This window comes from Rattus norvegicus, chromosome 12, assembly GCF_021556685.1.
Source record: "Rattus norvegicus strain SHRSP/BbbUtx chromosome 12, alternate assembly SHRSP_T2T, whole genome shotgun sequence".
NCBI classification, from domain to species: domain Eukaryota; kingdom Metazoa; phylum Chordata; class Mammalia; order Rodentia; family Muridae; genus Rattus; species Rattus norvegicus.
Window position 1 is genome coordinate 44,023,103 of NC_141545.1, and position 10,768 is coordinate 44,033,870.

Consider the following 10,768-nt stretch of genomic DNA (forward strand, 5'->3'; position numbering starts at 1 on the left):
CCCCCCCACACTACACGTACACATACACACATACCACACATACACACACACATACACCATACACACCACACACACACACACACACACACACTCATACACTCCCCCCACACACAAACACACCACACATACACATACACACACACCACACATACACACATACACATTCACCACACACAGCACACACACATTACATGCACACAAACACACCATGTACAGCCATACACTATTTTATTTCTGCATCCATCAATCAATCGAGTATTTATCAATCAATGCCATTGTCTTCTAGATACCATCTCAGATGCAGGCATGCTGGGAAGAACAAAATGAGGGGACAGCTAGACAATACCACTGTACCCCCTGGAAAGAGGGCTGAGATGATAAAGGACCTGTGTTTACAAACAGGTGGCTTTGGAGCCAGACCCTGAAGATAGCAAGGGGTTAGGCCCTTAGGAAGAGGGAACAGTAAGTGTAAAAAAGGTTCAGACATGTTCCATATGCTTCAGGGGGCCGGATGGGAGCCCTTGGCTGGAAGAGGAACAAAAAGAACACATTGACCCAAGGACAGACACTTTGGGGTGGTCGGACCCAGAACTGTGATCTCTATAATTTCAGAACCATGGCTTCATATCCAAAGGACATGGGAATCCCAGGCTGAGGCAGGAGAGTCAAAGTTGAAGGCCTGTCTATGCCGTCTAGTGAGTTCGAGGCCGACTTAGAAAACTTAATGGAACCCTGTCTCATAATCACAAGTATGTGGGTGTCTGTGATGATGGCACTTGAGAGGCTGAGGCAGGAGGATTGCCGTGAGTCCCCAGGCTAGCCTGGGTTAGATGCAGCAAAACTTTATCAGAAAAAGAAATCCTGGGAGAGAGGGCTGCGGATGTCGTGGTCGTGAGCATTTGCTAAGCTTAAATGAGGCGCAAGAAACCAAAGGCAAACAAAGATAAAACAAGACAGGAAGCTGGCGAAATAACAAAGTGTTTGCTTGTTTGCTTTTTAATTTTTTTGAGACAGGGTCTCACTGTGTTACTCTGGCTATTCTGAATGTTCTGGACATTACCTCTCCCCCAACCCCCCCAAGACCAAACCACCATAGCAATGATCCTCCAAAATTCTAGCAAATTAAAAAAAAACTGAAGGGGTTGGAGAGATGACTCAGGGCTTAAGAGCACTTCCTGCTTTTCCTGGGGACCCATATTCAATTTGTAGCACCTGTAGGCAGATAACAACTGTCTGTAGCTCCAGTTCCAGCCATCCAAAGTTCTCTTCTGACTTCCGAGGGCACCAATCATCACACATGTGCTGCACAAACAGGCAAAACGCTCTTGCACACATAAAGCAAAAATAAGTAAGACTTTTTTAAAAGTTAAAAAAAAAAAGTTGTATGGGCGAAACTGGGCCTGTTGCTTTTGTCGGTCATGAACTGAGGAGCAGTACACGGGGCCTTGGCTCCATGCATATCTGTAGGTGGTCTTCAGCTGAATGCCTACACCTGAACCCACCAGCTTCCAAGCATTAGCTCCCAACCCCCCTGGCCACACTCACAAACACAAAAGAATATAAATGTGGGAGAAGGATTTGTAAGGGGTGGTGGTGGTGGTGTGACAAAGAGGGAGGGCGCTAAGAGGGTGGGAGGGTGACAGTGGCCGGAAACTAGCACACATTACATACATGCATACATTGTCAAGGAGCTAAGTTAATGAGTTAAAAAAAAGTATAGGTGTGTCTGTATGTATATAAACAAATAAATTGTGGGTCGACCAGATGGCTCGGTGGGTGCTTGTGGCTAAGCCTGATGTCCTGACTTTGATCTCCAGGATCCACACAGTAGAAGGAGAGGGCCAACTCCAGCAGGCTGTCCTCTGATCTCCCCATGTGTGCCTTGGCACATGCTGCTTCCCCAATCGATCAATAGATGTAATAATAATTTTTTAAAAAAATCCACACTGTGCGGTGACCACTCATTTGCCCACAATATAGATTCCTTACATTCTTAGTTATATCTGGCTTTACCTTCCCTTTATTCATCCGAGGGTTTTTCTTTCTTTTTTCTGTTTTTTTGGCATTCGGTTGGGTCGGGGCATCGGCTTCCTCATCCCCCATCACTTCAGCAATGCATATCCCTAGCTAGAGTTCAAGGTTTGCTTGTTTTTTTGAGAGGAAATTTACACACAGCAAAATGCTTAAAGCTTCAGGGCACCATTCTCTAAATATTGACATGTGCACATGGGGCTGCAGCTAAAGCCCTTATCAGAAGAGATAACATTCTCGCCTCCTTTCTTCCTGCCCCTCAGCCACCAGGGCAGGCTGGCCCTCCACCCAGTCTGTTAGCTTTGCCTACTCTAAAACCTGGGTGGAAACAGAATTGTATGGTTCTACTTTGTTCAAGGTGATGCGTTGGAGAATCATCCACGGTAAAACTTGTATCTGTGCTTCCTTTGCCTTATTTCAGAGGAGACTCAGGTCTTTACTGAGACCCAAAGATCTCCAACCAAGCTGGGCAAGGGCTCTACCATTGAGCCACACCCCCGGCCCTGCCTTCCGCTTGGCTGCGACGATAAGCCAGGTAGATTGCGGGCTGTGATTGTTCCTGGACGAGATAATGATGAGGTGGTTTGTTTAGACTTCCTTGTAAGGGTTTTGTGTATTATCTCTGTCTTCCGAACTTAGAAAACTCCCTTTCCCTGGAGATAAACCGACACAGGCTTGGGAAAAACACCATTGTTAAGCCATTTGATTCCAAGTGCCTGCCTGTTTTACATTTTGGTTCAATCTCTGATGCTTCAAATCAGCAAAGAGGCACCTTGGAAGTCCCCCAACTCCCCCACCCTGCACCTACACCCTGTCTGCAAAGGTGTCCCATAGGGTGTGACAGGACTTCTCCTAGGAGTGGCCTTCCATCAGAGATTAGTCGTGCTAAGTAACGTGTGACCCTGGAGGACCCCTGTCAGCCAGGGCTCCACTGAAATTTCTAACAATAGCAACTAAAGATTTTGAACACAGTCTGACTCAGGATGGCTCGATTTATGGCTTGGTGGCTTTTAGCCAACCGGTGTTGCTACCATCAAGTATGCTCTGTAACAACTGGGCTTTGCACTTTATAGCCCAGGCTGGACTCCATCCAAATTGCTCTGTAGTCAGTGCTGGCCTCCAACTCCTGATCCTCCTGCCCCCCCACCTTTCAAGCACAGGGAATACAGAAACAAGGCACTACACCCAACATTTTAATTTTTGTTTGTTTGTTTGGTTTTGAAACAGTCTTGCTCTGCTGTTCTGACAGAAATCACAGTACAGCCCAGGCTTGCCTTGAACTCACGGAAATGCTCCTGCCTCAGCCTCCCAAGTGTTGGAACCACAGGCATGTGCCACCACACCCACCTTGCTTTGAGTTTTAGCTTCTGATCTTTCTGGCCTAGAGTTAGGGAGATTCTCTCTCCCAGAGCTTGGCAGATTGGGGGACGCTAAGAGAGTAGAAAGAGGCCTATGAGGCAGTTGAACAATAGACAGATCTACCCAGGCCTCAGTACCAAGAGAACTAGGGCTAGAGAAATCTGGGCTCTGCTCTGGGTGGAGACTCTAGGAACCCCTCTCCCTCACTTTGCTGTCTGTTGCCATTACCATTGTCTGTTAACTTATTCCAATCTCTACTCAGTGCACAGCTCAGACCTCCTCTTTTTAAAAAAAAATTTTTTTTTGTAACATAGTGTCTCATTTAGCATGGGTTGCCTTTCAACTTACCACAGACTCAAAGTCCTGATCCTCCTGCCTCCACCTTCTAGGTGCCTAGATTACAGGTTTAAGCACCAAGCTCCATTTATACCATAGTGCTGGGGATGGAATTAGGGCTTTGTGTGTGCAGGGCAAGCACTCTACCAACTGAGCTATGTCTCCAGCCACTCAGGGCGTTTCTTAATTTACCTGGATTTTCACAAGGACTTCCTATCTGTGGCTTCTATTCTTGCCCCGCCTCTCTCCTCCATCTCACACCTATAACCTGAATGCTTTCTTCCTTCCATTCTTTCTTTCTTTCTTTCTTTCTTTCTTTCTTTCTTCCTTCCTTCCTTCCTTCCTTCCTTTCTTTTTCTTTCTTTCTGTTTTCATTCCTTTCTTTCTTTTTTCCTTTCTATCATCTATGTATCTATCATCTATTTATCTAGTATCTACCAACTATTTATCATCTATTTGTCTATCATCTATCATCTATATATGTATCCATCTATTATCTATCTATCATTTATCTATTTATCAATTATCTATCAACTATCTATGTGTCCATTGATGTATCTATATATCTCTGTATCTATCTATCCTCATCTATCTATCATCTATCAATTATCTACCTGCTTGTCTATCTATCTATCTATCTATCTATATCATCTACCTATAATCTATTTATCTATCATCTATCTATATCTATCTATGTATCTATCTCTATCTATTATCTATCTCTATCTATTATCTATATCTATCTAGTATCTATATCTATTATCTATCAATCATCTATCTAGTCTATCATCTATCATATCTATATCTATCTGTCTGCCTATCATGTATCTATCATCTATCATCATCATCTATTTATCTATCAATCATATCTATCATCTACCTGTCTGCCTATATATCACCCATCATCTATCTATCATCTATCATCCATCTATCTATCTATCTATCTATCTATCTATCTATCATCTATCCATCTATCATCTTTCTATCTACTATCTATATCTTTTTAGACAGCCTCCTATCATCTGTCAATCATCTGTCTGTCTGCCTATTTTTGAGATAAGGTTGCTCTATGTAGTTATGGCTGTCTTAGAGCTTCCTCTATAGATCAGGCTGGCCTCAAACTCAAAGAGATTCTCCTGCCTCTGCATCCTGAATGATGAGAGTAGAATGTGCCACCAAGCCTGATGCCTGACTTGAACAATGAACAGGTTTTTCTTTAAAAAGATGTATTTACTGTGTGTGTGTGTGTGTGTGTGTGTGTGTGTGCTCGCGCGCGTTTGAGTGTATATGTATCAAGTGTATGCAGTGCCCTTGGAGGTCAGAAGAGGGAGTCAGAGTTACAGTTGTTTGTAACTGCCATGTGAGTGCTGGGAATTAAACTTGGGTCCTCTGTAAGTGCAGTATATGGTCCAGACCACAGAGCCATCTCTCCAGCCGTTGGTTTTGTTTTGTTTTGCTGTTTGGATACAAGGTCTCTGGCAGTCTAGAGATCCTCTAACCCTCCTGCCCACCTTCTGAGTGTTGGGGATCAAGTCCTTTGCCTTGGAAAGAACTATGGTAAGTAGATGTGTCTGAAACTGTCCAGCTGGGGGCACAGCTGGAAGAGACCAGAGGCTGTTTCTTTCAGCTGCAAATTAAAGGGTCAACACCTTGGAGGAAAAACAAGCCACTGTCCAGGCATCAGCTGGGGAAAGGGCCTGGAGTTGGAAGGACTAAAAACAAGCAGGCGGCATCTGCTCTTGTGTTGGGTCTGTCTTCAGAGTTTAGAGGCTGGAACCCAGCAGGTAGGTGGTAGGTGTGTGTGTGTGTGTGTGTGTGTGTGTGTGTGTGTGTGCATGTGTGTGTGCGCGCGCGCGCGCGCGCACGTGCATGCATGTGGGTGACTATGTGTGTGTAAGTATGTATGTGTGTAAGTGTGTATGTGTGTGGATCCATGTGTATGTGTGAATGCACTGTGTGTGTGTGTGTGTGTGTGTGTGTGTGTGTGCACATTGAATGCATGTGTCTGTGCATGCATGTGTCTGGGAAGACTAGGAAAGGAAGGCATGTGGCCAAGCACATAGGAGAGCTGGTCTTCTGTCTATCAGGCCTGTAGACAATAGCTGAGTGTAGCTGTGTAGGCTGTAATCCAGTGCTTGGAAAGTGCAGGCAGGAGGAATGGGTTGCAGGGCTAACCTGGGCTACACAAGCCCCCTTCCTTTTCCTTCCTTCCTTTCTTCCTTCTTTCCTTCCTTTTTGTTTTTTGTTGTTGCTGTTTCCTTTTGTTTTCGTTTCGTTTTGTTTCATTTTTTTTCCAGACAGGGTTTCACTGGGTAGCCCCAACTGTCCTGCAACTCATTCTGTAGACCAGGCTAGCCTTGAACTTACAGAGATGCACCTGCCTCTGCCTCCTGAGTGCTGCGATTAAAGGTGTGTGCCACCAGTGCCCACAAGCCCTTATTTTAAAACCAAAACCAACAAAACAAAACAAAAACAAAACAAAAAACAAAAGTGAAAAACGAAAACCCATGCTGGGAGATATCTCAGAGAATGTCCGTTGTGCAGCCAGTAGGATCCAAGTTCAAGTCCCAGGACCCACATAGAAGGCTATTTGGTGTTGTAATCCCATTCTGGAATGGTTGGATCCCTGGGGCTAGCCTAGTCTACTAGGAGAGCTGGAGGCCAAGGAGAAAGACACTGTTTGAAAAAACTCATGAGGAATGACTTCTGACCTCTACATGCCTGCACACAGGTCTGAATCCCTCCCACCAAAAATTTTAATCACATTTATTTGTTTGTTTATTTGTTTGTTTAGTGTGTGGTCAGAGGACACCTTGCTGGACTAGTTTCTCTCTCTCCAACACTTGGGACCAGGAGATCCAACTCAGGTCAAACCCCTTTACCCACTGAACCATCTGGCCACCTCTCAAGAAGACAAACTTTTAGTGTGCAGCGTGCAGGCACCTGTGGAGATAGAAAGTTAGGGATGAAAGAGAGAGAGTAGAGAGAAAGGGACCTTCGCTGGGTGCACAGAGTCCCTGGGCAGATTTGGATTGGCCTAGCTTGACCGGCAGCCCCAGCCACAGCCTCTCTCTCCTGCCTGTCCAGAAATAGTTTCCGGGAACCAAGGTGCTTCCCCGCCAGCCAGCCAGCGGGGAGATAAAGCTGCCCGTGTGTGTCGCTTGTCTTGGCTGCCTCTCAGTTGACACCTCTGACAGGCCGCTTTGATCTCGGGTTATCAAGGCCTAACCCCAAGCCTGGCCTGCTCTGCCAGCCCCCACTTACTGGGGAAAAGGGCATTTCAGAAGGTCAGTTCGGGGAGGGACAGGCTTCTCCATGTGCCCAACTGGCCTTGAAGTATGGGTGCTGGATGCAGGGAAGGTGCCCAGTTTTACTCTGCAGCGGTGATGGATGGGAGATTGGGGGTGGGCGGGTGGGGGTCCTGGCTGAGACACAAAGTGTTCAAGCTGTGCCTATAGCGCGGAGGATACTTTACTTCATGCCCTCACGGGCCCCGAGCCTTCGCCACAGATAAAGAGCCCTGAAAGCCACAACTCTCTCCTTCTTGTCTCAAAAGGGCTGCTGAGTCATTGGCCAGCCAAGTGTATGGCTCGCGAGTTTCGCTTCAGACTCTGTTCCCACCCCCATCCTTCAAACCAAACTACAGTGTGGAATTGGATGGAAACAAAAAAGAGGCTTTCGGGGGTGGGGCGTGCGGCTCTGGGACTTGATGTTTCAACTCTGTTAGTCATTAATTATCATCACCACTATCACCATCATCATCGTTGTCCGACTCTCAATACAGTCCGACTGACCTCCACCTGACTAGTCTCCTGCCTCAGCGTCCTGAATGCTGATGGACCAGCATACACCACCACCTTCCGGGCTCTTGTTCAGTAAGGTTAGTGTGACATAGGGCTACTGTAGCAAAAGCTCTCAGATGGGATGTCTGAAAATGGCGGCTTTGGCTTAGCAGAGAAAGGCACCTGCGGCCAAGCCTGTTGAGTCCCATCCCTGAGACCCACGTGATGGAATGAGATCCACGTGAAGGCAGGAGCAGGCTCTGAAGCTGTAGGGGAAGTGGGGAAGCCTTGTTCGCATCTAGTGTCGGGGGTGCCTTTTTTCCCCCTTAGTGTTTATTTTTATTTTACGTGTGTGTTTATCTCTTGTGTGTGTACGTGCTCCATGTGTATGCAGTGCCCAAGAAGGCCAGAAGAGGGCGTCAGAGTTCCAGACAGATGTGAACTGCTGTGTGGTTGCTGGAAACCTGAACCCAGGTCCTGAGCCATCTTTCCAGTCCCAGCTTCTGAGGATCTAGGATGTCTCTAGAATCGCAAGGGTGTCATCTACCCTCCATTTTTGGATAACATTTTCACTAAGCATCTTTTTAACATCTTCCCTGTGAGTGTTTGTCTAAATTTACTCCTTTCTGTTTTGTGGCACAGGGCATGAAGCCCAGGCCATGCAAGTCCTAGGCAAGTGCTCTATCTTACCCTATCAGATACAGGACCAGTTTCTTCCTGTTCGATACCTTTTTTTTTTTTTTTTTTTTGAGCCAGGGTCTTCCATAGTCCATGCTATCCTCAAGTTCACTATATAGCCAAGGCTGGCTTTGGACTCCCAGTTTTCTTGCCTCCACACTCCTGGGAGCTGAAATGACAGACAGGGACCACAATGCCCTGCTTACTTTGTAGCATTTTGTTAGAGTGATCTGAGGAGTTGGAGGCACCACCACTGTGATATTAGGGGGCCCTGGCCAGGGTACTGGCATGAGGAATTTTGATGTCACAAGCCCAGAAAATCACAGATGCAGTTTCTTCGTTACTAGAGGAAAGCCACGTGTGTAGTCCTAGGGGGACATCGTTCCATGTTCATGTGTGCTTCTGCCGTGTGCTTACATTGTTCCAGACTCTGGGGGCGGGGCCAGCAGTGTGTGGGATGGGGCAGCATGTATGGACTGGGGGCGTGGCCATCAGTGTGTGGGATGGGGCAGGGTCAGAAGTGCATGGGATGGGCTTCCTGTCTTGTAGATGCTCTTTTTGTGGAGAAACTGACCAAAGGTTGCCCAGTGAGGGAAAGAAGCAGGCAGATATGCAGACAGATGGCAGACAGACTGCAAGAGAAGAGCCTCGCGGTAATTAAGAAAGATGGCTGCTTCCTAATCCCCAGAGCCAGCAAGTGTATCATTGCTGGGACCCTGGCAATGCACACTGCAGATGTCAAGTTACAGGTCTTGAGATGGGATCGCTTTGAATGATCCCCATTTGTCTCAGCAGCTAACAAGAAACGCATACAAGGGCTGGAGAGATGGTTCAGCGGTTAAGAGCACTGACTGCTCTTCCAGCAGCCCTGAATTCAATTCCCAGCAACTACATGGTGGCTCACAACCATCTGTAATGGGATCTGATGCCCTCTTCTGGGGTGTCTGAAGACAGCTACAGTGTACATACATAAAGTAAATAAATCTTAAAAAAAGAAAGAAAGGAAGGAAGAAAGAAGGAAAGAAAGGAAGAAAGAAAATCGTACAGACTTCCCACAGTGGGAAGCTTACAGAGAAATATCACAGGATTATGCAAATGGCCTGAGGTGCCCTGTGAAGTAGGGTTGCATAGTGACTGTAGACATCACATTCCAGTACTCTGGGGACTGACACAGGAGAGTCTGGGTATTTAAGACTGAATGAGAGCTCACCACCAAAAACGCCTGTCCTAAGCTTGCAGGGCAGAAGTGAAGGCCCCCTTTGAATGTAAAACTCCATGGCTTGCATATGTTATTGCTTTGGCCACCATTTTCTCTCCAAGCTTCTGTATCCCAATCTGTTAAAAATGACAACACTGGGCACTGTGGTACACACCTTTCATCCCAGAGGCAGGAGGCTCTCTGTGAATTAGAGGCCAGCCTAGTCTACCTAGGGAGTTCCAGGATAGCCAGGGTTCTGTCAAGAGACTCTGTCTCAGAAAACAAAACAAACAGCAAAACCAACCAAACAACAAGGCGGACAGCGAAGGCCACCGACAAGATCTAACTGTGGCCTGACTCACCTGGAGAGGCAGCGTGGGTCCTGGCAAAAGCTAGGCAACTGTATGCAAATGCATTTGCCTGGATTTATTCTGTGGCCCTTTCGCTGCGCTTCGGCTTCCCTAGGCAAATGCTCGGATGCTCCTCCCTTACATATATGGAAATGAGGCTTTTTGAACTGTGCCCATGTGGTGAGCAGATGAGTCAGGCCCACTTGATGTTAGTCTTGGACCTTTTTGACAGAAGACGGGGACACTGTACAGATGAGCATCCCAAAGGCTCGCTGCTTCTGACGGGAGATGCTTGGAGGAGTTTATAACGGGCTACCCAAAGTGTGGTCCAGGGACCGGAAGCATTGATCAAGAAGCTTGAGTCCCACCTCTTCAGGTCCCTTCCCTTCTCTGCCCCGCTTTCCCCTCCCTTGCCTCCTTTCCATCCTTCTTTTCTTTTATCCTTTCTACATTTTGTTTTATGTGTATGGGTTCTTCCTGCATTGACCACATGCATGTGTGTAAAGCTTGCGATGGCCAGAAGAGGGCGCCGGATCCCTCAGAACTGGAGTCACAGATGGTTGCGAGCCGCTACGTGGGTGCTCGGAATTGAACTCAGGTCCTCTGCAAGAGCAGCCAATGCTCTTAAAACCTGTGTTATCTCTCCAGCCCCAGCAAGTGCTCTCCTGAGACTAAACCCTAATCAGTGTGTGATGCTCTTAGTCATGAGATGACTGTGTGAGTAGGATTCTGAGGCTTAGTGAGAAAATATTGTCACTTGATTAGCCATGTCTGCCACGGGGTAGAATCGGGATGCGGTGATTCTGTCCCCGTACTTCCTGAAACAACTTTACAATTCTTCTATGAAAATGGAGATGAAGAATTATGTGGGGCGAGACACGCCTGCAATCCCCTCACCTGAGAGACGGAGGCTCGTGAAGTGAAGGTCGTCTGTTGCTGTAGAGTGAGTTTGGGCTGTGTGGGACGCAGTTTAAAAGAAAAGGGAAAAGGAAGAGAGAAAGAGAGTGAGCAAGGGAGGAAGGAGGGAGAGGGAA